This window comes from Pogona vitticeps, chromosome 2 (genome assembly GCF_051106095.1).
Source record: "Pogona vitticeps strain Pit_001003342236 chromosome 2, PviZW2.1, whole genome shotgun sequence".
Classification (NCBI taxonomy): Eukaryota; Metazoa; Chordata; class Lepidosauria; order Squamata; family Agamidae; genus Pogona; species Pogona vitticeps.
In genome coordinates, this window is record NC_135784.1 from 161,721,256 (window position 1) to 161,745,899 (window position 24,644).

Below are 24,644 nucleotides of genomic sequence, written 5' to 3' on the forward strand. Positions count from 1 at the left end.
CTTCTGATGGAATTATACCGCTCTAAAGGGGATGTTGTTCCAAGAGATTTTACAACCTTATTAACATTCCTGGTAAGAGTAAGCTATGGGAACCAGGAAGGCAGCCAGGAGGGTGGAATACAGAGCACGCCGTGTTGTGTTACAAAGTACGAAGTTGCACTGCAGTTCCCATCAAGGCTGAGAGGTTTGATTCGGCTAAAGTGAATTTTCTGCAAGAAACAGTGCCAGCGTTGGCTGTCTATTGCCATTTTTAACAATACTGTAACTGTGTGCCATCAAGTCAGTTCTGACTTCTGGTGATGCTTTCCAGGATTTTCTAGGTAGGAAGTATTTACCAAAGAGTTTACCACTCCCTCCTTCTGGGGCACCCTGGGGCTGTGCAGCTTGCCCAAGGCTATATAGGCTGGTTCTTCTGGGATGCTCCACAGGGAACTCAGCTTCCCAACCTCAGCAGGATCGGTAGCCGAGTACCTCACTCATGAGCTATCCAGCCAGCTCCTGCCCTATTTAGCATGTCTTTCTTGTAGTGCTGGATAGCTCAGTGGTTTAGGTATTTGGCTGCAGAGCTGGAGGTTGAGAGTTCAATTCCCCACCTGTGCCTCCTTGACAGGGGCTGGACTTGAAGATCCATAGGGTCCCTTCCAGCTGTGCAGTTCTAAGATGATGATTTAGAAGAGAAATTCAGTTATCCTGGTTGAGTGTGCAAATTGAAAGCAGGTTCCTTTGAGGCCTGATCAGGGTGCTGTTACCACTGAAATATTAAGCCAATAATCAATGATATACCGTTGTTCTCCTTGCCCAGTGGATGGTCTGGCAGTGGCTCAGTGGAATCAGGAACAGTCCTCCGGACACTGTAGAGAATAGACAAGATGGCATGCTGCCCTTTTGGCTGCGCAGGAGAGGAGGGAGGGGTAATATGTGCAACTATATGGGAGCAGGCAATGTGAGTTCCCTGACCAATTCATGTATGGGCTGAATTAACTCTTAGAAATATATACTTCAGCATCTTATGTGCGTGGCTAAACTGTTATGTGCTGAGGTTTTTGTAATCTCACTAAAATAAGAGGATGATCTGGAAAGTGACCTAGTTTTGTGACAGACCTGAGAATATTCTCTTGAGCTGCCTATGACATTCGATGGGGGAAAAGGCCACACAGCTGGCTCAACCCCTCGCTCTAAACTGCCCTCCAGGGTGATCAGGAAAGCTGCCTCGTTGCCAGACTTCATTTCATCTCCCTTCCTGTTCAACCTCTATGTTAAATTGCTGGGAAAAGGTGACTGGCACCAGCATTGGATCTATTCTGAACAACTAGGATCTTGGTCCTTCCAAATAGTGTCTGGACAGCTGTGGCTGAACAGCGAAGGGCCAACAGCCTGCAACTGAATCCAGGCAATAAAACTCACTGAGCTGTTCAGCCACCGAGAGTTGGGATTGCCCGAGTCTCACTGTGAAGATAGCCAGCCAAGTAAAATGGAAAGTAGGTGGGGGCTCCATACCTATCTATAAAACAAGATCTATATCTCTTCCACCAGGAAATAAGTATGCACATAGGAAAGTAAGCACAGCCGAGCAAGCTCAATGTTCAGTCAGCCTATTCTCTAGGAGGAAAGTCCAGAGGGAAATTTCAGTAGCTGGAGTTGGGCCTCTGGACAAGGTTCCCTCCCCTCCATCCCACAACTACAGGCCCCTGGTGAAATTTCCTCTTCACATGCCTATATCTTGTGTGGAATGTGATTCTTTCTTTCTTTCTTTCTTTCTTTTTCTTTTTTTACTTCTTTCTTTCTTTCTTTCTTTCTTCTTTCTTTCTTTCTTTACTTCTTTCTTTCTTTCTTTACTTCTTTCTTTCTTTCTTTACTTCTTTCTTTACTTCTTTTTCTTTACTTCTTTACCTCTTTCTTTACTTCTTTCTTTCTTTCTTTACTTCTTATGTGTATGTTGAACTGTGCCTGTGTAGAAATGCTTCTCCATGATTTTTTTTCCTTTTAAAGTGTCAAACTTCTCCTGGCACCAGCAGCCTAACAGTTGGATAAGCTAAGTATTCCCACACTCTTTGGGTAAGAAAGGAGATCAATCCACTGGTGTTTTACAAGGGATGAATGCCACCCTAAGCAAATTGGTTCCAAGGAAAGAAATGTAGGCATTAGCTATTATGCATGGACAGGACAATGCGCCATGGAAGAGAGAAAGAATATAGTTAGCAGCCAAAGTTCTTAGGACAACTGCCTAAAATAAGTCAGTATTTCTGTCCTTATACCGGAGGTACGTATGCAAGGATGATGCTAAGAGAATAGTAATTTTCTCAATTTATTTGAAGAAATGAGATTTGAAACTTGTCATTGCCAGCTCACACGGCTATAACACACTTGGATCCATTTTTACTCTGAAGTAAGTCTTACTGCATTTAGTGGGTCTTTGTGTGTTATGAGCCATTAAGTCAGAACTGAGTTAAAGCAACCCTAAAAGGCTTTCAAACTAAGTGAGATATTTCAGGACTGGTTTTACTAGTTACACATACACACCCAGTGAATTTCCATGGCTGTGCAGGGATTGAAACTCAGGTCTCCAGAGTGCTAAACAATCACTCGTTCAGCTAAACCCCACTGGGAATCTCAACTTTTCCTTATCTGAAGACAAACAGGGTTCTGACCAAATGCACAAGCATTCTTAGAGGACTCCATCCCTGTTCCATTAGGCGGCCAGCCTCTTCTCTCTCTCTCTCTCTCTCTCTTTCTCTCTCTCTCTCTCTCTCTCTCTCTCTCTCTCTCTCTCTCCTGCAGTGGGAACATGGATTCCCTTTCCATGGGGAAGGGAGATTCAAGGCATCTCACTCTCGCCAATAACAAAGATGTTGGACAGCCTACTGGCAAAGCTGCTACCATTGGCATCAATATGGAAGCAGCACGGATGCAGTTGATGGTCACATCAGTATGACCCAAGTTGCCACGCACAAGTTGCCTGTGTCAAAGGTCTGCAATCTTGCCTGTCTCTGGGCTAATCTGAATAGTGTTCCTCACCTTAATGACACCATCAAGATAGCAAACGGTCTCACCATTGTTAGTAAGAAAGTGTGGGACCCTCTTGGTGCCCGTGAAGATCTTGCACTTTGCCTTTTTTGGTATGATTCGGTGAACAGCCAAGCATCCTTTGGTGTCATACAGAAGGTGCAGGTGATCGCTGGTTTTCTTGATGCTGATTACATTTATAAAGCCAGCAGAGTAGGTGATGTCCAGGTGGACTTAGCCATGATTCTCAATAAACCACTGTGTGATGCTCTTATTGACTTTGTCAGGGTATATCTGAGCCTGTTCCTGAGCAAAATGGTGAACAGAAGGCACTCCCTCACTTTGTGGGAACCTGTGTTATGGCTAGGGTGCCATGGCTGTGCTCTGCCAAGAAAGGGCCACCATTTCCACTCCAGGGTGGATAGTAGTTCTCACTTGGATGTAATTTTGCATTAGCAAACAGCAAAGCGTGCTGCTTATAGACCGCCCCGTAGTGCTTCAAGAACTCTGTGGACACTTTACAATTATGCAGGCTACACATTGCCCCCCCCCCTCAGCTGGGTACTCATTTTGCCGACCTTGGAAGGATAAAAGGTTGAGTCAACCTTGAGCCGGCTACATGGGATTCAACCCTGGGTCGTGAGCACCGTTTTAGCTGCAGTACGGCAGTTTAACCACGGTGTCATGAGGCTCAGTGCATTAGGGTGCAAGTCTTTCTACTCTCCCAGCTTCTGCAGCAGAAAGTTGTAACAAACCACCAGAATACACTGCATGTTTCCAGGTGAACATTACTTGGAGAGGATAGATGGCTCAGTGAGTTAAATATTTGGCTGAAATGTCAGAGGTTCTGAGTTCAGTTCTCCAGTGTCTCAGGGTACCATCAGAAGAAGAAAACGTAGACCACTTCAAGAGTATACCTACAAAACCTTGGCTAGAGTTGCTAAAAGTTGGAATTAAATTGGTGGCAGGCAATGATTATTATTGTACATAATGAGCGCCAGGGCTTGTTTATTTTACTTAATTTTACTTGATTTACTTTTCTGTACTGCATTAACTGGAGGCTAAATTTAGACTCTTGAACTGGTATCATGCTTCAGACTTGAATTAAATAAACAATTTAGTTATGCTTACAAAACAGGAGCATTCCCAGAAAGCATACGGTACAAGGCAAATTTGCTTTAAATAATATTGTCCATTCTGAGAGAAATACAAGTGTGTCTGCTTCTGCGTTTTTCAGCAGTTTATAAGAACATAAGAAGAGCCCTGCTGGATCAGGCCAAGGGCCCATCTAGTCCAGCTTCCTGTATCTCACAGTGGCCCCACCAGATACCTCTGGGAGCACACAACACAACTGGATACCTGTCTCCCGATACCCCTCCCCTGCATCTGGCTTTTAGAAGTACCTTCCTTTTAAGCCCAGAGATTATACATCGCCATCGTGGCTTGTAGCCTGTAATGGACTCCAGGAATCTATCCAATCTCCTCTTAAAGCCACCCAGATAGATAATATCCAATGGTTCACCCACATCCACAAGCCTGACCTTTTCAAAGAATTCTAAAAGGTTTGTGAGGCAAAACTTACCCTTAGAGAAGCCATGCTGGTTTTCCCTCAGCAAGGCTTGTTCTTCTATGTGTTTTAAGATTTTATCTTGGATGAGGCTTTCCACCGTCTTCCCTGGAACAGACGTTAGGCTAACCGGCCTGTAGTTTCCCGGGTCCCCCCTCCTTCCCTGTTTAAAGATTGGTGTGACATCTGGCACTGTGACTGTTTTAAGGGACAAGGTGTATATTTTAGTTGAGAGATCAGGAACTTGATTTCTCAGTTCCTTAGTAACCCTTGGGTGGCTGCCATCTGGGCCCAGTAACTTATTGATCTTCCGTTTATCAATTAGGTCTAAAACATTGTCTCTTTTAACCTGTATAATGATTATGAATTATGATATAAATAAAAATGTGCTGTAAAACAGAAAAGACAGAACTGGATTTTTTTTCAGTCCTTGTGAGAAGTATGACTCTCCTGAAAACCAGGATGCTTGTTTCTTTTCCTTGCTTATTTATTCTATGATGGAAATCCTGTTGCGTCGTTAAACAAAAGATGTAGCCTTTGGAATTGAATGGTTGTAAGTTAAGAAATCTCTGTGGATGTATCGGTTGCATGCCAGTTTGTGTAACGCAGTATCAGACCATGGAAATTTCTTAACATATAGCAATTCACTTTCAGAAGTTATATCCTTTGCATATCTGCAGATTCCCTGCTCTGCATTTACAGGTACATTATTCCCAGTGCAGCAACAGCAAAAATCTTTTGACTTGTATATTGTGAGCTTATTGTGATGCTTTCCACGTAGCTCCATTTCCTGCTGCCCTCCCGTGCCTTATTATTTTTGCCTTAATATTTGGGTTGTGTTTCTCTTGTCTGGTTTTGTTATGGCCCAAACCAACCTACCAACCAATTATTCCTATTGTGCTGATGTGACACAACCAAGCAGAATTACTGGCAAAAGTGGCAACAGAGGGAGGACAGGATCAGCAGCGCAGACAGTCCTGTTTTGATTTTCCGTCTGCTATGTCTTGCACATTCTTTAGCTTATCGGTCAAAACTTCTGTTGTCCTCTCCCACCTTACAAGCAAGCAGGTTTGGATCTGTGGATGGAGAAATGAAGCTTGGTTGTTCCGTATCATTATAACCCAAAGACTCTCCAGATTAGTCAAGGACAACAAAAGGGAGAAAGCATGAGGATTTACAAGCTCACAATATCTGGTATCACCTCATTTGTCACAGACGGTTTCCTTGCAATTTGCTGGTCATGGCTGTGGCATATCTGGAATGTTGTTGGTATAACCAACCTTGCATCAAATATGAGAGACCAGGGATGGGGACCCTTTAGCCCTCCAGATACTTTGCATTACAAATGTCCATTATCATTTATCATTAGACATGCTGTAAGAACTACTGGGAACTGCATTGCATAATACCTGGAGGACCAAAAAAATCCCTATCTTTTTATACCAATTAAGCTAGTGCTAATCAGCTTTAGGGCTAATTTGCTAGAAATATTCTTATAATTGTCATCTGAAGTCATAACAAAGGAATGTGTACATGCATATCATTTCTTTCCAGTAAATACAAATGAATAATTAAGATGGGATTATGGGTTGTCATATCATATGGTTCTTCTTGGCACAACTTCAGCCAGCCATTTGCACTCAGGAGAAGTGTGTTTCTTCCTTCCTTCGCAAACAACTCTTTGGAGAGTGGGTGTCGGATACCTGTACAGGGCAAGTAAAGTAGGCAAACACGTTTAGCCCATTTAATTTATCTGTGTAAATCATGTCTTGTGTGAGCTTGAACATCCCTGCCTTGGCAGTGGAAAGGGAAGAAGTTGGGGTTGCTTGGAGTCTTTACAGAAGGTGGGTGAAGCCCAGTCTTGTGTGTCCTCACTCTCTTTCTTCCTTGATTGGAAATTGAAATTGTAGGCCAGAAATCAATGCATTCCAGATATTGCCTTGAGAGACCCCTGAATACCATAAATAAGGTGTGGGCCGGGGCCGATGGGAGGGGGAGGAAAGAGGGGAATTCTGGAAGATTTCCCGACCCGCTTCTTGACTTTGCAACCCTTTGTGCCTCTAGATGCTTCTCTAGAAAGCATGAATAGCCTTAGGGGGAAAAAACGTGGGCGGTGGTAGGAAGTTGGTTGGAAAACAGTGTGACAACAGTGAATTAGAACCAGGAATCCTATCATCTTTTATATATCAAAGTATGTCTCTAAAACAGATTAAATCTACTGCTCTGCTAGCACTGTAGTGGTGGTTAGAGGTCTTGACTGGAGCTCAGAAAGCCAGCTTTGCTTCTTAGTGCCTTTAATTAATTACATTTAATGTGGTGGCACTGTGGGTTAAAGCACAGAAGCCTCTGGACTGCAAGGGCAAAAGACCAGCAGTTTGAATCCACGCGATAATGTACCACATAATGTAACTGCTAGAGTGAACCAATTTGCCTCTACAACCCCCCCCAACGTGCACAGTTTTATATCCTTGCCAGGGGCTTCTTCATTTTAGGTGCAGGTTTGTGCAACTCTAGTTTAGTCTGTTCCCCGTGTGTGTAATTGCTGGGAATGCACTGAAATTTAGCCTTGCAGCCTCCATAGTCAGTGTCAAAGTCCAATATTGTCAAACGGCTTTTAAAATAAGCTGCTTCAAGATATTGGCAAATTATTATTTTTATCAACATCATCATCCTCTGATAGATCATCACTGATGCACTGTATCACTTAGATTACATTTTAAAATTTATAATTTTTTTGCTCTGTGCATAAAGCCAATCAAGAAACTGCCCATGGCCATAGTTTTGATCATCATTTCACAGAAATTTAAAGTAATTTTTAAAGTTTAATTTAAGTGATTCAGCGTTCCTGTGATAGTCTAGCAGAGACAACAACAACAACAACAACAACAATACTAATAGTACTAATAACAACAACAATAATAACGATGATGATGATGATGATGATGATGATGATGATGATGATGATGATGATGATGATGATGATGATAATAATAATAATAATAATAATAATAATAATAATAATAATAATAATAATAATAATAATAATAATAATAATAATAATAATAATAATAATAATAATAATAATAGGATTTTGTAGAAAATAAAATCTTCCTTCTCCTCCGCAACAGTTCCATGACAAATTATTCCCTAATTCTGAGACCCTAACTATGCAGCCAGAATGGGGTGGAATGTTGACTTCTTTTTCAACTGCTCCAGTGCCACCCCACCCCCCACTGGGCAAGCCATGGTGCTGGCAAGCTGCTTTTTTCTGAAACTTGGCCTTTCTCCCTTACTCCTCCCATCATCAGGGTTGTGCTTGCTCTTTCTGAGCACGTGGAAGGGCAGGGAGTCTGTGGTTATGTGAGTATAAAAACCAAAATATTTAGGCAGACTACCCACGAATGGAGCAGCCTGTTTATCTAAACCAATATTTTACAGTCATTGCAGTAGTTTTGACTGACTACCATAGGCTAGAATCAACTTAAGTTAAATATATACACAAAACAGGGCAACCTGACAGCTGCTCCAAAGAGGTTTCTGCAATCTGAACAGTGAGTGCAAAAAAGCTATTGATAAAAAAGATGCTTCCATTTAGTAATGGCACGGGTTTGTTGGTTATTCTGGCTTGTGCAGTTCGCTGCCAATTAGAGTACTCCAGCAGAAGTTAAAAAGTTACTTTTCAGAAGAATGAGTGTAGTTACAGGATACAGCCAAGCAACAGAAGGATAGTGCTTTGGGGCACCGGTTCACAAATACGTATATATAAAGACACAGAGAGAGTATATTCCTAACAGTGTTGTTATTGCATGCCACTGAGTCACCTCTGACGTAATGTATTATATGAAAATAGAGCTTAAGTTGTAGGCATGCACTTTCACCTGAAATACAGGAGCATAATTTTTTTAGAGTAAAAAATGTTTTGAAAGTGAAAAAGAACAATGAGAATGTGTTGAATTCATTCTAAAAATATAATGGCTTATAGCCTTAAAATAAGGCACAATAAAACAGCAGAAAACAGAAATATATCTCTTATAGTATTGAAGTTTTAAAATGTAAAAACATGTAAAGTTTATACACACAGAGAGAGACACTTTGCTCTAAGCATTTTAGACACACAGAAAAACATTTCTAAATAAAGCTCACCTATTTACTTTTTTCAGTTTAAGTGAAATCCAAACTTACATCACAAACCTCTGCTAGTAAACAGCCATAGAAATATATGTGCACCATTTACCCATCAGATATCAGTATTTACTGTTTTCAAGGGGAGGATTTATCTGAATATATGAAGAGGTTCTCACTGTCGCCTCTCTTCATGCCATGGAAGACAATTTACCCATGTTGACCAAAGCTTTCCTCTTTAGACGGTGACTCCAGATACAAGGAGACCAACAAGGGCTAGAAGTCTCACCTTCCTCGGACATTCAGTTTAACCCTTTTCTGAACAGCTGGATGGGGCAGTTATGACTGAGCTACATTTCAGATTTCTCTACAGTATATGAACTGACAACCTATGTCCTCTATTGCAGTGATGTCTAAACTTTTCCAAACCGTGGACTGTTAGGGGAGACGGGGCACCTGTGGGGGTGGGCGGGCCATCTGTGCAGTGGGTGTGTGTGCATGCGGGGGGGGGGCAGGAGATCTGTTTCCACGGCCCGATCCTGCCAAGGCCAAAGCCCGGTTACGAGGCCAAGGACCGGGGGGGGTTGGGGACCCCTGCTCTGTTGGCTAAGTAATGGCAAACGGAAGGAGGGACCAGACAAGCAACAAACATCCAGTAGTAATTCCCTGCATACAGCAGCACCTCTCTTCAATATAAGAAAACAAAATCTCAGAACCACAAGGAAGGGAAAATTCAGGAACCGAAGTAGCACCAGAAAATGATAGAGTGGTTCCCTAAGTCATCGGTCAGCCATAGGAGTTAAGGAAGTTAAAAGGGCATTATCTTCCCCCTGTCTAGCATTCACAACAAGTCCAGGGATAGGTTTTTATAGACAAGCTGTCGTTAAAGCCGGAAGCACATCAGGATGGGAGAGATGTGGCCAAGGCAGTCTTTCCTGGCTGAGATGACAGGCTGGAAAGGAATCCCATGCTTAAGTCTGGAAGACTGACCACAAAACAAAGCAAGATCGTTTGCAGACTTTGAGAGGGGAGAGAAGCTTCAGGAGTGAGACTCTCAGACAACCAGCCCTTAAGAATGTTTCTCTCCTTACAGTTTCTGCTTCTGCCCCAAATCATAGAGATCAGGAACACGGAGAGCTTCAGGAGGACTCCTAGCTTGGGAGAACAGCTCATGAGTTACATTCGGGAGATCAGAGGCTCAAAGGAAGGATGGAACCCCCCTGTAGATGACAATGGGGGAAATAACAGACACTCTGACAAGTAACATGGGCACAAACCCCGGAGGGCTTTGTATGTGAGTGTCAGAACCTTCAACCTAATCCAGAACGTGATGGGCAACCAATGGAGGCGAGCTAGACCTGGAGTGGTCAAATTTACTTGCACCAACCATCATTCTGGCTGCCGCATTCTAGACCTTCTGAAGTCTCCAGATCAGGTTCAAGGGAAGCCCCACATAAGGGCATTGCAGCAGTCGATGTGGGAGTTGACTGGGGAATGCACCAAAGTCCTGAAGGAGTCCTTGTCTAGATAGGGGCAACATTGGGTGATTAGCCTAAGCTGGTTGAAGGCTGATCTGGACATGGCTGCAATCTGGGACTCCCAAGAGAGACACAGGTCCAGAAGAACACCCAACTTACGCACTTGGTCTCTGAACTAAGGACCACCCCCCAACCTATCAGAGGTCTCCCCAAGGAACAAAAACTCTGTTTTGTCTGGGTTCAGGTTGAGCCTGGGTCCATTCCAGTACTGCAACCAGGCAACGCTCCAGCTTCCAGGCAGCATCCACTGCAGAGGTGTTAACAGAGGTATAGAGTCGCGTGCCATCAGCATACTGGTGACGCCTTACTCCAAAACTCCTGATGACCTCTCACAATGGCTTAACATAGATGTTAAACAGCACTGGGGATAGTGCCGATCCCTGAAGATCCCCACACTGAAGGGACGAAAGTACCGACAGCTCCTCCCCTAGCTGAACTTTCTGGACATGGTCCTCGAGGAATGATTGGAGCCAGCTCAAGGCTAAGCCCCCAATCCCAACCTTGGAGAACCTGTTCAGGAGGATACTGTGGTTAATGGTATCAAAAGCCACTGAGAGATCTAGGAGTACCAACAGGGTGCCTCTGCCCCGTCACTTTGCCTCTTCCTTTAAAAGGTCATCCTGCAGAGTGACCCATGTCATCTCAGTAGCCCATTGTGGCCTGAATCCAGACTGGAATGGGTCAAGGCAGTCCTGCTCCTCCAGGTATGACTGCAGCTGATTGGCCACCACCCTCTCTATCACCTTGCCCAGGAATGGTATCGGATGGAAATTGTTAAGATTGCCCGACGCTAACTGGGGGCATCTGATGATGGGTTGGATGATGGTTTGTTTTAAGCGAGAGGGAAGCATTCTCTCCCTCAGTGATGAATTAATAACGTTCATGACCAATCAGTCATAGCCTCCTTCGTGGCTCTGATCAGCCACACCGGGCAAGGATCCAGCGAGGAGGAGGTGGGTCTACAGCTAGCCATCACCAGGGAGGCTTCCTCCTTTACTGCAGGGTCAAACTGAACTAACTGGGCAATGGGAGATGGAGCAGCAATGGTCACTCCCCGGATCAGCTAAACTGCTGGTAGAGTCAAGGTCAGCACGAATGGCATCCATTCTTGTTCTAAAAAAGGCTGCACACTGATCACTGGTGAACTCCAAATGAGGCCCTGAATGGCCAGAACTGGTAAGGTCATGGGCCACCCAGAATAATTCCACTTGTTGGTTCACAGCCTCACCCGTTCCTCTGGATGTTAAAAGTCTTTCTTGCCTGTTTGAGGACATTAACGTATTTATTGGCCATCGTTTTGACTGCCATCCTATTTTGTGCAGTGATCTCTTCTCCACCTGCTCTCTCTCTACCCATCTCCTTGATAACTTCATAGCTCACAGCCCCTCTTTATACCAAGGATCAGTGTGAGCTCTAGAGCGGAGAGGGCGTTTGGGGGCGATCATGTCAGGCACCTGGGTCATCTCCAGGTACCATCTATCGACCTGGGCTTCGACCGGGTTGTCTATCCGGTTGGCCAGAAGCCCCCCCCCCCCAGAGCCTCTTGGAACAGTTCCCGGTCAAGAAGCCTGCGAGGGCGGACCATTTTTCACAGGTCTGTTCCCCCCTCCGGAGGGGGGATTGCGATTGACAGGTTGAATCTGAGTAGGAAGTGATCTCTCCATGAGAGAGGGCGGGAGTTCACAGTGCCTACCCTCAGGTCAATCTCCACCTTTGCCTTCGAGAACACCAGGGGGTGGCCAGCTGAATGTGCAGGGCAGATGACATGTCGGGATACGTTCATGGCCGTCATGGCATCTATGAACTCCAGGAACGGGCCAGATAGTTCTGGTTCAGCATGGATGTTGAAATTCCCCAGCTATAAATAATCCGGGTGACGTCAACATTGCAACCGAAATGAATTTGGCCACCTCTGGCAGGGATACTGCTGGCTCACGGGGAGAACGGTACACCAGCATTCCAGATCTATCCCTGTGCCCCACAGTCATGTGCAAACACTCTAGACCCGGACTCGAAAGGGAGACGGTCCTACTGGAATGTATAGAGTCCCCCCCCCCCCATCCATCCAGTCTGCCTGGATGCACAGTATAACCTGGTATTACAGAGTGAACCAACCCAGCATCCAGGAATTAAAATGAAGCTAGTTTGTAACTATGTGGTGCTGGAGATGAAGGTCTGTTGGAGGTGACCTTTGCATGAGGATGTGCGTGTTGCAAATGGTTCCCTGAAGATGTATCTGAAGAATGGGGCCACAGTCCGCAGGAGCCTGTGCCAAATGGGCACTATTGGCCTTTTACAACGCCACAAGATTCTTTCTTTTGCTTTCGATGCAGCAGACAATCACAGCTACTGCTCAGGATCTGCAAGAAAGTCCCTCTTGCCACCTGTGGAACGTGGAAGGATGTTTTGTGGTTCCTGTCATCTGTTGGGAAGATGCACCAGAATAAACAAGGACTGGTAGTTTCCTGAGCACTGGCTGTACTATCATTGAAAAGCTGTTGTGTCAGACAAATATAAGGCATGAATCCTGTTGAACTTGCAGTCTCAGCTCCCTGTTGTGCAGCGAGAGATGAAGCATTTGAACGAAGTGGAATTGCATTTGCAGAAGGAAATGCCAGGGGATCCCTTTGTGCAAATGCTAAAAAAATCCCAAACCACTGGTGCTACAGGCATCCTCTCTGCTGGGACAGCTCAGTGGTTGAGGTCCCTGCCTGTGAAGCCAGAGTTTTGGAGTTCAGTTCCTCGCTGTGCCACCTTGACAGGAGCTGGACCGGATGATCCACAGGGTCCCTTCCTGCTCTGAAGTTCTAAGACAATGATGATGGTCAGGATCCGAACCTTAGCCTTGAAGGCACCATAGGACTCCTGAGTCTTTCTGCTGCAATTAACTAATGCAGGTACCTTTGCAGACGATGTTTTAGTCTGTTGAAAGAGAAGCACACAAAGGAGTGAGTCATGCTCCTTAAAGACCCAACAGATAGTAATTTCACATTTCTTCCCAGCATATTTTGAGTAATTGGGATTTGAGTTTTCTTAATGCCAAACAGAAGAGAAGCCAATGGGATACTAAGCTACTAAGGGGCACTCATGGGCTCCATACTCAGAAAGGGATTCCTCCACCAAATCTTTTAAAAAGAAAGCAAATGAGCCGAGCTCCCAGTTTGCAAAACTACATGACAGTGTACGTTCTGCCCTCTGGTGGGCATTACTGGAATTGCTGGCAGGGTGTCTAAGGGAAAAAGAAGAGCCTTTGAATGCCAAGATTTCTATTAAAATAAATGCTAGTGCATAAGGATCCTGCTGCATTCAAGTCCAGACATAAAATGTAAGACACAGGGAATTATATCCTGGTATCTTTGTTGATCTTGGTGGTGCCATTTAGTCAGTCATGACTTGAGTTTGGTTGGATTAATTGGAAAGTATGTGAGAACAATTTTAGTGTATGTTCATCTCTGTCTTTTGCTCTTGGATAGATTTTCACCATAAAAAGAGGTATCAGACTGGGGATTTGATGGGGTTAGGGGGTAGGGCTTTGTTTGTTCCCTTTTAAGAGCTGCCCTGCACCTTTTTTGAAATATTGTTGGGGCACGTCTTCTGTTTGGCACAATTCAGTGGGATTCAAAAGTAGTTGTGTGACAGTTCTTGAAGGCCAGTGAAGGCTCATCAGCAACCTTTCAAGGTGAGGCAAATGCTATGCTCCAGCTCACCACCACACCGCGACTGTGCTGCGCCTCGAGGGATGGTGTTGCCACTGCCACAGATCCACAGATGATTTCTTCCACCTTTTGCTGAACTCCCAGCAATCAGCCGAGGAAGGGCCAAGAACAGCTGACAGGTGAGGACCCTTGGCTAGGAAGCTGTGAGTGACTCTGGGCCTCCCTGATTCGCGGTGAAGAGTAGAGCGGCAGGAGCAGCGAAAAGGAACAGCAAGTCACTCCGGCACGAAGGCTGGTTTCCAGCCCTTGTCCGTGGTTGGGAAGCGGAGAGCGGCTATGTGACCACATTCGGCTGAAAGAATCGACCAAGGGTCCTTTGCAGTTCGGTAAGGAGGAGTGTGTTAAATGTCATTTCGTTCCTCCCCTCGACTTTATCAGACCCTTTGCAGTCCAGTTTACCCTACACCAAATGTGCAATGTAGCAGAGATACCTTTCAAAACACACACAAACACACACACACACACACACACACACACACACACACACACACACACACACACACACACACACACACACACACACACACACACACAAACACACACAAATATCCCTAGTTCTCTTTCTGCTCCTCTGAGTGTTGCAGCTGGGCTCAAAGGGAATCGGGGAAAAGGGAGAGGTGTTGCATTTCATCATCTGTGTTGGTCAAACAATCTTGGGGCTTTGACCCTTTAAGCCCTGGCTCCGCTATGCCACTATGTCCTGAGTCCGTAAACTAGCTATAATGAGCACTTGTCCAAAAGCACTATCGATCAAAAGCAGATTAATGAATTGCTTGTGCTTTGAATGGAAACACAAAAATCTACTTTTCCTGTCTCTTGTGCCAGGCATGTATTAAAAGCAACAACGTGTGGTAAAAATGAGAGGAGATAGAACGTACTCCTATGGTCTTCTGAGGGGATCCTGTGGGTAACGAGGAAAGTTCCCTACAGAATTTCTCTCTTGACTGGCTGCCACTGGATAGCTCTGGCACCCGGGGTTTTCCAGTCATGCAAACGATGGGCAAGTCTGACACTTGTTCCGTCTCTTGTGTTTGAAGTGATTCAATCTCATGCTGTTTCCAATGTGTTTATGTACAAATCTGTGGATTTGGGCAAGTTCTAGTCAAACAGGATTGGAACATGTTTCCTAAGAGCCTGGAGCGGACAGGTTCAACACGAGGGGGAAAGAGAGCCAGGTTCTTGCTGCTCGCCATGTGACTATTAAAACTGAGGATCCTGCCAGGAAGGAAAGAGGCGGCTACCCTAATTCAGATCCATGAGTATGGATTAATGCAGGGGCATTCAAAGTCAGAGGAAGGCTGTCGCGATCCACCAAATCCAAAGCCTTCTTGGTTACACACATGCACTCATCCTGGCCCCAGAGCCCCATGATTGACACTGAGACTTTCCCTCTCATTGAAACCCACAGGATGAGAGGTAGACTTGCTGGCAACTAAGAGGATGGACCTGATATTTTCATTACAGTGGATCTGGAAGTTATTCATGATCGCTGCCCCACTGTCCATATCATGTGGTCAGACCTCCTTGACACGAAGGAGTGGCAAGGGGCATGAGATCCAAGGATAGTGGCTATTGCAACGCGAAACGTTGCATTGGTATGTTGTTGGACTAATGGCATGCTGGGTTTGTCACTGGATTAAACACCCAGACATTTCTTTTCAGGAGTCACACCTCTACCGGGCTGACGGGGATCCACTTATCAGACTTGGGGCAGGAAATATGGTTGGGTGATATCAACGTAGCCATAGCAAATGGATTGCAGCTGCAGTTCTCTGGCGGGAGCGGAATAGGGCTCAGCTCTTGTGGAGGTTTGGGACATTGGGGTCGGATCTGGATGGCTTATGGGTGAAGATAGGGTCTACTCACCCAGAACAGTTAACACACCTCCCTTTACCCAGGGGTGGGGGGGAGAATTATGGTAGGGGCAGGATCTGGTCCAGCTTGGGGGCCCGCAAGCCCTACATCTGCCCCAGGTTTGTGAGAATTACAGAGTGGCATACACCCGTGTGGTTTCCAGAAGATGGCCATTTCTGGTGGAAACTTCAGCAGCTGCTGAAGTGAACAGTGGTGGGTGCCAGGTGGCCCCCGGGCGTCTCGATGCACCGGATCCAATCCCCCCAGTGCTGGCCAGGGAATGCTGCTGTAAACAATCAAGTGGTGGCCTTTCATCCAAAGAACTGTGCGTATTGTCTTCCTTTGTAGTTTTTAGAGCCCTGGGGAGAGCCCGCTGAATGATAGGCCAGCAACTACATAATTAATCACAAATTAATTGATTAATTATTTCTTAAATGATGATATATCCTATATATTTAATTCATTTCCTCATTGATTCAAAGTGTTAATGAATGACATATGAAGCCCTAAAAGGTTTAGGACCTCGATAACTAGCCTTCTCCCATCTAGATCTACTCGAGTCACTCGCCATAGCCAGGAAAGACGGCTGAGGGGCCGAACGCCGAGAGAGGACTGGAAAGAACCAGTGGACTCCTTTCGAGATTCTAGCAAGCAACACGGCACTGCTGTTTGATGATGAGAATATGCAGAGAGAGACTCGGCCCATAGAAGAATCTAGGCTCTTGCCTCAACTGAATGGCGTAGTAGAGGTTGATGGCTTCAAGAGGTCAATATGTTGGAGAACCTGCTCTGGGTTTTATTCTGAACTTTACGTGAGCCATCCGAAGTAGGGAACCTTCTTGTCAAAAGGAGCTGAGCATCTCACACAGGACTTTCAATGTCTAAACTAAAACCCAGAGCAGATTGGCCACACCACTGACCTTGAAGACGCCAGCCTTCCCTGAAATGCCACTGTGAGGGATAAACTACGAGGCTGGCTCTATCCTTCCTCCTTTTGTCCCACGATAGATTGAGTTCCAGTGGTTGATGGGAAGCTACGGAAGCATTAGTCACATCTGGCCTTAATTTTCAGTGGATTATTTTCCCAGTCAGTATAAGGCAGACAAAATCTTTGAGTAGACAATTGCAACATGAAAATAGGATTAATGCACCAATTTAGAGCAGAATCCAAAATCCCAGATAGGCTTGCTGTAGAAGGTTTGCATTGGCCTTCATGTCCCTTTTGCTGGCACAACTATCCTTCTGCTGGCCTAGCCCCCTGAGGCTGGCCTAACCCTCTGTGTGGGCTGATCCCCCGTCTGATCAGTGGGGAGAAGGGCCAAAAGGGGGAGGGGAAGTAGAGGAGAAAGGGAGGGGCAGGGGAGGAGCTGAGTTACACCAAGCTCAAACTCCTCACCCTTATGCTGGCACAAGTCAGGCCAGGAAAAAAAATACTCCAAAGTAATTTCCAGCACATGGAACCCAATGGGAGCTCGCAAAATAATTAAGGCCCCAATCCTCCCACCTCTCAGGGAGACACACTCAGCTGACATTAAGATACAGCACACCACCACCGGTATATATACCCCTCACTCAGATGTCAACATACGGGCCAGGGGACTCTTTCTCTCTGCCTTTGCAGCATACTGACTTTGGATTCACGAGGAGACACTTGAGTCGTGGTGGTGGTGGCAGCTCACTATGGGAAATGGCACTTTGCAACACAAAACACACAAAAGACCCACTCCAAAGTGTGTAAGTTCTCTAACATCTGTCTGCCTCGCATCCTGCCTCCTATCCTAACAGGTAGAGACTTCAACCCCCAGAAATCCTGACCAGCAGAGGTGGTGGTGAAGGCTTCTGGAAGTTGTAGTCCAAGAATATCTGGAGGCCCAAGGTTGGGGACCACTGTCCTAACAGGTAGGGCCACTAATCTGTCTGCCTCGTATCCTAACAGGTAGAGCCATCCAGGAATGCAGCTGCAAGACACAAACACCCCGAAGCCTGGGGCTTCCAGCTTCTAGAAAAGAAAACCCAGGTAAGTGAAGGGGGGGAAGCCATGAAATGTCAGTCGTGCCTTTCTCATGAGAGTACTTTTCACTAGCAACAAATCAGACTTGAATTCTTCTCCTGCCTGTGTCTTCTAGGGCTGAAGTGAAGTTGTTGTGATAAAGCTGAGACTCTGCATGAGCACAATAGACTTCAGGGAGACTCCAAAGCCCATGAGCCAGATCAGTCCATACCCCCTTGGTGCCCTCTTTAGCTACCTCCCAACAGCACCGCCATTTCCAGTGCTCTACGACTTCAAAAGAAGCAATGGCCTGCTGTCCTCTCCTTTCCATACTAGGCTAGGGCTTTGACTGTTGTCCCCCATCTCTATTTTTTACACAGGTAGCTGTGCTACGGGTGCAGCTCCCGAACCACTCTGCCCTGTGTGACCACAGTCATTTCAGTAAGCACTGCCTGAGACTTGCACCTGGACACTGGCAATGGTATGGCCAGACAGCTATGGGTCAGGTGCAGCACAGCTACACGAAGGCTCTCTGCACATGTCTCTCTGCTGTCTGTCTGTCTGTCTATCTGTCTGTCTTCTCTTTGTCAAAGATACAAGGGTGCTTCCGAGGCAAAATGCCAGTGCCCAGGCACACTATATTCCTAGCACCCTTTCTTTGAACCTGCTCAATAAAATGCCATCTACAACATGTCATTTGTTTATTCTTGTAATTACATGATTACACAAGTAGGCTCAAGGCCTTTCTCCAAGGGGAGGATGTGGCAGGAAAAAGGAAGGAACATAAACTCCATTTTCCATCATAATGTCAGGGGAACGGTGGAAGAAACCCCATGGCTTGCCTTTAAAATGGAGTGGGGCGTGAAAACAAATGCAGAGGGCCCATCCACCCATCATGAGCTCTAGGAACAAGGTGGAGAGTGGGTGAGGCCTGTGCCGCCTGTCCAATAATGACCGAGGAGGATGAGGGTGGGCAGAATGCTGCTCTTCAGGGACCCAAACTACCCTCCCAGAAATTAACCAGGAGGCTGAGGGTGGGCAGGACTAGGGTCGGATGGATCCACGCAGCCCCCCAATCATGAGCCAGGTGGCAGAGGGAGTGGGTGGGAGCCAACCCGGCTGCCCAATCATGGGGAAAAGAGCCCAAGTGAAGTCCCTAAACATTACCCAACCAGAAAAGAAGACAGGAAGATGGACAGTGAAAGGTCAGACCCTGAGCTGTGTAGAGTTGTGTCAGAGGGACGAGAGCCCCCGTGATCCCTAACATGCCCAGCCTAGGAATGGTTGCCCAAAGTACAACTCTGCCCAGCTCTGGTTGCTATAGTTGCCACTGATGTCGAGTTAGAAGGGAGGGAAAAGGGAATAAGACGAGGCCCTGCCACGGAAAGAGGGTGTCATCGCTTGTAGGGAGGTCACTAGGAACAAGGGGGTGGGTTTCGGCAGGAGAATCCTTGAGAAATGCTTGGGAATGTGAAAGACAGCTCTGCAGTTCCAAAAAAGTGGGGAGAGGGCAAGACGGATCACATCCTGCAGCAGCTTGCTTGCCTCGTGGCCCAAAGTAGGCATGGGCCACGTCATCCCGCAACTGTACCTCCTGTGGATCCTGGCCCTGGGATGTTTCCCCCGTCACATTCAAAACACACATGGGAAGTCATGGCTATAAAAGCCCTCAAATCTGGGGGGGGATCTAGGGGGGCAAGTTATGTAGCACAGCACACACTAGCAAGGTCTTTGACACCTTTTCTGATTTGTGGAGCATGCGACCCCCTACGTGCTGCAGAAGACAGAAACAGGTCCTCAGGTACGGTGTCTGCTGGAATGGCCGGAGAGGATAGCTGCCACCAGGAAAGCTGCCACTCTAACCATCTTTCAGAAAACAGAGCAGAGGAGAGACCAGAGAGTCCCTGAGAGCAAAAAAGCAGTTTATTTTGAGCTCAAAAATCACAGTCACAAATGCATTTTGTATGAATTCAAGTGTACCTAAATGTTCAGCTACCTGTTTATATATTTTGGATGTCTTATTCACTTCACAGCTAAAAAAGAGTGGAGAAGAGAGAAAGAAGGCTCAGGCAACGAAGGACCCATCCTGGCTGTGAAGAATGCTTTCTATAGGCCTTGAAACTGGGGAGGAAATTTTTGGCTTCCCTTGGTGTGCTAATTAGGCACACCTGGTGACCTCCAGGAGCTACTCTTCCAGGCGTTACCAATTAGTTGGCTTCAGAAAGGACTGCAGCTGATTGGTTGGAAAGGCTGCAGGCTCTGATGGAGGGAGATGGGATAGAAGGCCAGCCAGAGGAAATGGTTGAGCTCAGCAGTTCTGGGCTGCAGCTTTATTTTGGCTGGAAGATGTCATCCATCCTGCTGTTATGAGGAACTCTGCTTGAGCACTGGAACCATGTTACTCTGTGGGGAGAGCCGAGAGGTAAGAAAGCTGTTATTGTTTTTGGTGGGAACAGCTCTTAGCTGCCTAAATCTCAGAATAGTTTTTGTCCTTAACGTTGCTTTTGAGCCTGGATGTGCTTTTGCATCACCCTGGCTCAAAGTATGATTAAAGTGGTCAGTGCATCCTCTCTGTAAGAGGATTCCCACTTCACTAATAGTGAACCTGGAAGAGTCTAAGTGGAAAAAAAAACAATTAAGCTGGGTCAGCAGTTCCTTTCAACTGGTTTAGCTTTGCTTGGTTATTCAGGGGAATGCATTTCCCTCGAACAGTGTTGACTTTGCTGTTAGGTCTTTGAGTATTGATTAGGCAGAAGACTTGTTCAGCTTCCTTTGTTTCAGGTGGGCCCTTATGATGTCCTTGCCTTTGCCTCCCATCCATTGGGGGCATTCCTAGCCGGTGCAATAAAAGGGCCTTTGACTCTCTCTGCATGCAAGGCTTAGTCTGAGCTGTAGGTGGCAGCAGAGCAGTTCTCTCTCTTTTTCTCTAGCCATGCCTTCCCTGGTTCTCAAGTTTGATGGTGTCTCTCTTTCTCTGTCTGCCTTTCCTCCTCCAAGGTAGAGTGAGGCGTGGACACGGCGCTTTACCAGAGCTGCTGCCTATGGCAACTGGATGTGTCCCCCCAAGGCGGAGGCCAGGGACCTTCTCTGCCCCACAGCCTCTTTTGTGAAGGGCCTGCAAGCCCCGCCCAGTGAAGGGAAAGCCTCGTCCTCCGCTCTCTCACCACCCAAATCGCCCTTGGAGGATTCCCATGAAGGCCGGCGCTGCTCCGCCCTGAGGCAGGGCCCAAGCCCGTTGCTGAGCAACCCTCTGGCATCCTCCGGCCTGGTGTGCTCTGGTGGAAGGGGCATCGGCAGCTGGCCAGGCAAGGCAGGTAGGTCACTGTGTCTGGCGGGAGAGGGTGGTGACCCTTTGGACCGAGGGCTGGGCTCCTGGCCCCAGTCAGTGCAGGTTCTTGTTTCATTACCCCAGCGTCGGAGCAGTCCGCAGTTTGCAAAGACCAGGAGTGGGGAGGGGGGTGGAAGAAAATGCCATCCCAGGGGCTGCCTTGTTGCCTGCCACCTCTTTCTGTCTGTCTCTCTTTTGCCCTTCAAAGGTCCCAGCTTGCTTGGGGGGTGCATTGTGGGCGGGAGTCACCCTTGTAGAGTCTCTTCTAAACTGATCATTTCTGCAGGGCTTTTTGATCTTAAGTGTCTGGAGGGGATCAAACCCCTTCATCTAAGGTATGATAAGGAAAAGATTGCCCAGTTTTTGACTGCTTTCCTTTTCAGTTTAAGGTGTTAAGAGGTACATTTCCCCCCCATTTCATATTGTCCATATGAAGCAATAAATGAAGATATAGGTTATGTTAAGAGTGTACTTATTGTTTTGCATGTTATGTCTTGACAGCTGCTACATTGTCATTTTGGTTTATTTGGTGTGCATTGTGTTTTCAGACTTTTGAAGTACGTCTGTGCGCCGATGGTTGAATGAGCATAATGTGTAGCAAGGAAGAAACATGGCAGAAACGGGATGCCAAATGCTATGATTGTCTGGTTGAAATGAAAACTCTTGACTGAAAACTGTTGAATAAGTCAGGTAAACCTTAGAAGGAAGTATTTCTTTTCTTTTTCATTTTAAAGAAACTTATTTAAGGCACGTAAAATAAACAGATGTACAGCATTTTTAAAAAAAATTAAAACAAAATCCGTAGTGGGCAAAGGATCATTAAAACAGTGGTAAAGGTAAATCTGTTCTTGCACAGTACGTCATTAAAAGCTGGTTGGAATTGGACTGTCTTCACAGTCTGTCCAGGAGCTATTAAGGGACGTGTGTCGCAAGGCCTTTTCCGTTCATAGCAAACCAGATGTGCCTGCCAAATGCCTCTCTAAGAGTGCAAGCGACTTTTCTGGTTCAGAGACAGGATGCATCTGAGCCGCCTTTACAGAGATAAAGAAACGTAGGATTGGACAATGTTATGACATTCTAAATTCTTTTTGAAAGTTCTCCACCTGATGTTGAGAACTGTAACGCAGTGGTTGAGAACATGGTTATGAATAGGTGAAAACTCGTGTTCATCCATGTAAGGATCAAAGACTAGGAGAGCGTACACGGCATCACTTAGGTTACTTCAGAATAAAAAAAAATTAAAAGCAGCAGTCAAAAAGAGTGAATGAGAGAGTTTCGGGAGTTAAGATCAAAGCATACAGTTGATTCAGGATTGTCAAATGGCCAAAATAAAGGTGCATTTTCCCACATTTACACTATTCTCATCTGACAGCTTTTTCCTTATGTAAAGAAGAAAGATCTTCTGTGCCAGATTTTAAATTTCTATTCTACATATCTCATTCTAATAATCTTGACTGATTTTTCATGGATGAAAATGTCAGGGTTCTAGTGCCTCCAGTGTGTTTTTCTGCTTAGAGCTGTGTTGCCAAATGCAAACTCTTAACAATGCAGGTGTGTTGCCTTTAATGCTTTTGTGAACTTGCAGCAGAAGTATTTCAGTGCAAAAGTACTTATTCCTGGAAAAAAATCAGTGTTCTGACCATTGCAATTTTGTCTTCTTTTCTCCCTGCAGAACGTCAGAGATGTGCACTTTGCATTAGAAAGCTCAGTGAGCCATCAAATGCAAGCACATGAACTCTTGGTTGAAAGAACTGGAGTGACGGCATATAAAACAAAGTGGCTTCTGCATCTGCTGAAACGTCTCATGCCTGAGAGACATCCTAGACTGCAGTGATCACGAAACGAAAAGGCTAAAGGTTTAGGTGATCACAGAACAAAGAGAAAGCAATTAACCTTAGAGAGAAGCAAGAAGTCATTGGACATGTAGATGTCCGCCAGCGGAATTCCTTAGGCAAGGCCCTGAGAACTTCCTTTTATGAACCTTAACAAGCTTACAGATTGTTGACAGAATTCAGATGGGACACTAGTTACCTCATGGCCACTCAGGATAGGCCGGAGAAATCCTTTGAAGTTACGCTCTAACTCTAAGGGAAAATAGGCAGAATGGGTGAGTCACCCCTCCCCGTCAGGAGTCGCTCTCACTATGCCAGGAGAGTGTACTCTGCACTGAAGAACAGACATCAGCTAGTGACCTGGAGGGGAGCGTTCCCACACTAGACCATATGGAAGTGCTATATTTGCCAAACCTGAACTTGAAACATAGTCCAGCCATTCTTTTTTCTTTCAACCTGTGGCCAACGACCATTGGCAAAACGAGGGGAAAATGCCTCCTTATGAGAGACTTGAGTTGGCACTCTTGATAGCAAAAGAAAAACAATAGAACACAGCTGGCATCAGGAAGGGATGTGTGTTGGGGAGGAAATGACCTGAGAGGGGAAAGACAGACGGTGCGGCAAGCACTGAATGGCAGAACTTCCTTGGGGGGTGGGGGAGAGAACCAAACTTGTGGGGCGGGGGGAGGAAATGGACAGGGCTTGGGTCATGGAGGGAATGACTGCAGAATGGGGGGGGGGAGAACCATGCTCATGGTGGCCGGAAAAATACGGGGGGATAGACAGGGCTCGCGTCGTGGAGGGAATGATGGGAGGGGAGGGGTGGGGAGGGGGCAGAACCGCACTTGAGGTGGTCAGGAAAAGGCCATGGGCATTAGATGAGATGCGTCGAGGAGGGACTGACGAGAGTGGGATGGGTGGGAGGGACCATGCGTGGGTTGGGCCAGAAAGGCAGGGTGGGGATAGAGGGGGCTTGAGGGGAGGAGAGAGAAGAGGGTTGAGGGTGAAGGGGGATTTGTGGTAGGCAGGGCCCGCAGCGGGGAGCAGAGGGGGCATTGCGGAAGGGTTTGTGAAAGGAAAGGGGTGGTCCTGGGAGTGGAGAGGGATGGACAAGAGGGGTTTATTTGCATAATAGAGATGAATGAGAAGAAAGGAATGTTATTTTCTTGGGTATATAAGGGGAATGAGAAATAGTCTTTTTATGGGTGTGTTTCTACCCATTTAATGCACGCTTCCGCTTAAATTAGTGTGCTGCATCCCAAATTTCAAATCAGCTATCCCCAGAAGTTACAAACGACCCCATCAGACTTCTTTTCTTCTCTCTACCCCAAGAGAGACTCTTAATAACTGACTGAATCTTCTTCAGGGAAGACCCTGGAAAGCATTTCCTTGACAGCCACCTAGGTAGGGGCTGAGAAACATGTCCCCTACCCCAATATTAAAATTGACCCATCAGTGGCACTTTCTGAAATGAGACAATGCAAAGTCTGCTTATTTCCTTGGCTGATGGGAAGCGATAGCTTCTCCAGTGTTATTGTGAATTCAGCTGGCTTTTGTCGTTGCCTTTTAGAGAGATTTGCTGTTTTAAAGCTGAGACAGGAGAAATATTTCATGTACCCGTCTCGTGGGTGGGTGTTAAGATAATCCTGGTATTCAATTTTTTCAGGAGGGGAAGCATTGGCTTCTCTTCCCTT

General features: G+C 46.2%; 2 long non-coding RNA genes and 1 pseudogene across 2 annotated transcripts in view; 2 read left to right on the plus strand and 1 right to left on the minus strand.

Moving 5' to 3' along the window:
• LOC140704648 (uncharacterized) overlaps positions 1-24,644 on the plus strand; it is a 113,541-nt gene that overhangs the window by 18,478 nt on the left and 70,419 nt on the right. The window lies entirely within an intron of this gene.
• On the minus strand, positions 2,448-4,440 carry LOC144583047 (small ribosomal subunit protein eS4-like; annotated as a pseudogene).
• LOC140704649 (uncharacterized) lies at positions 20,738-22,864 on the plus strand. The gene is made up of 3 exons (XR_012083969.2): positions 20,738-21,104; positions 21,667-21,808; positions 22,791-22,864. It is a non-coding gene; the product is annotated as an uncharacterized LOC140704649 (long non-coding RNA).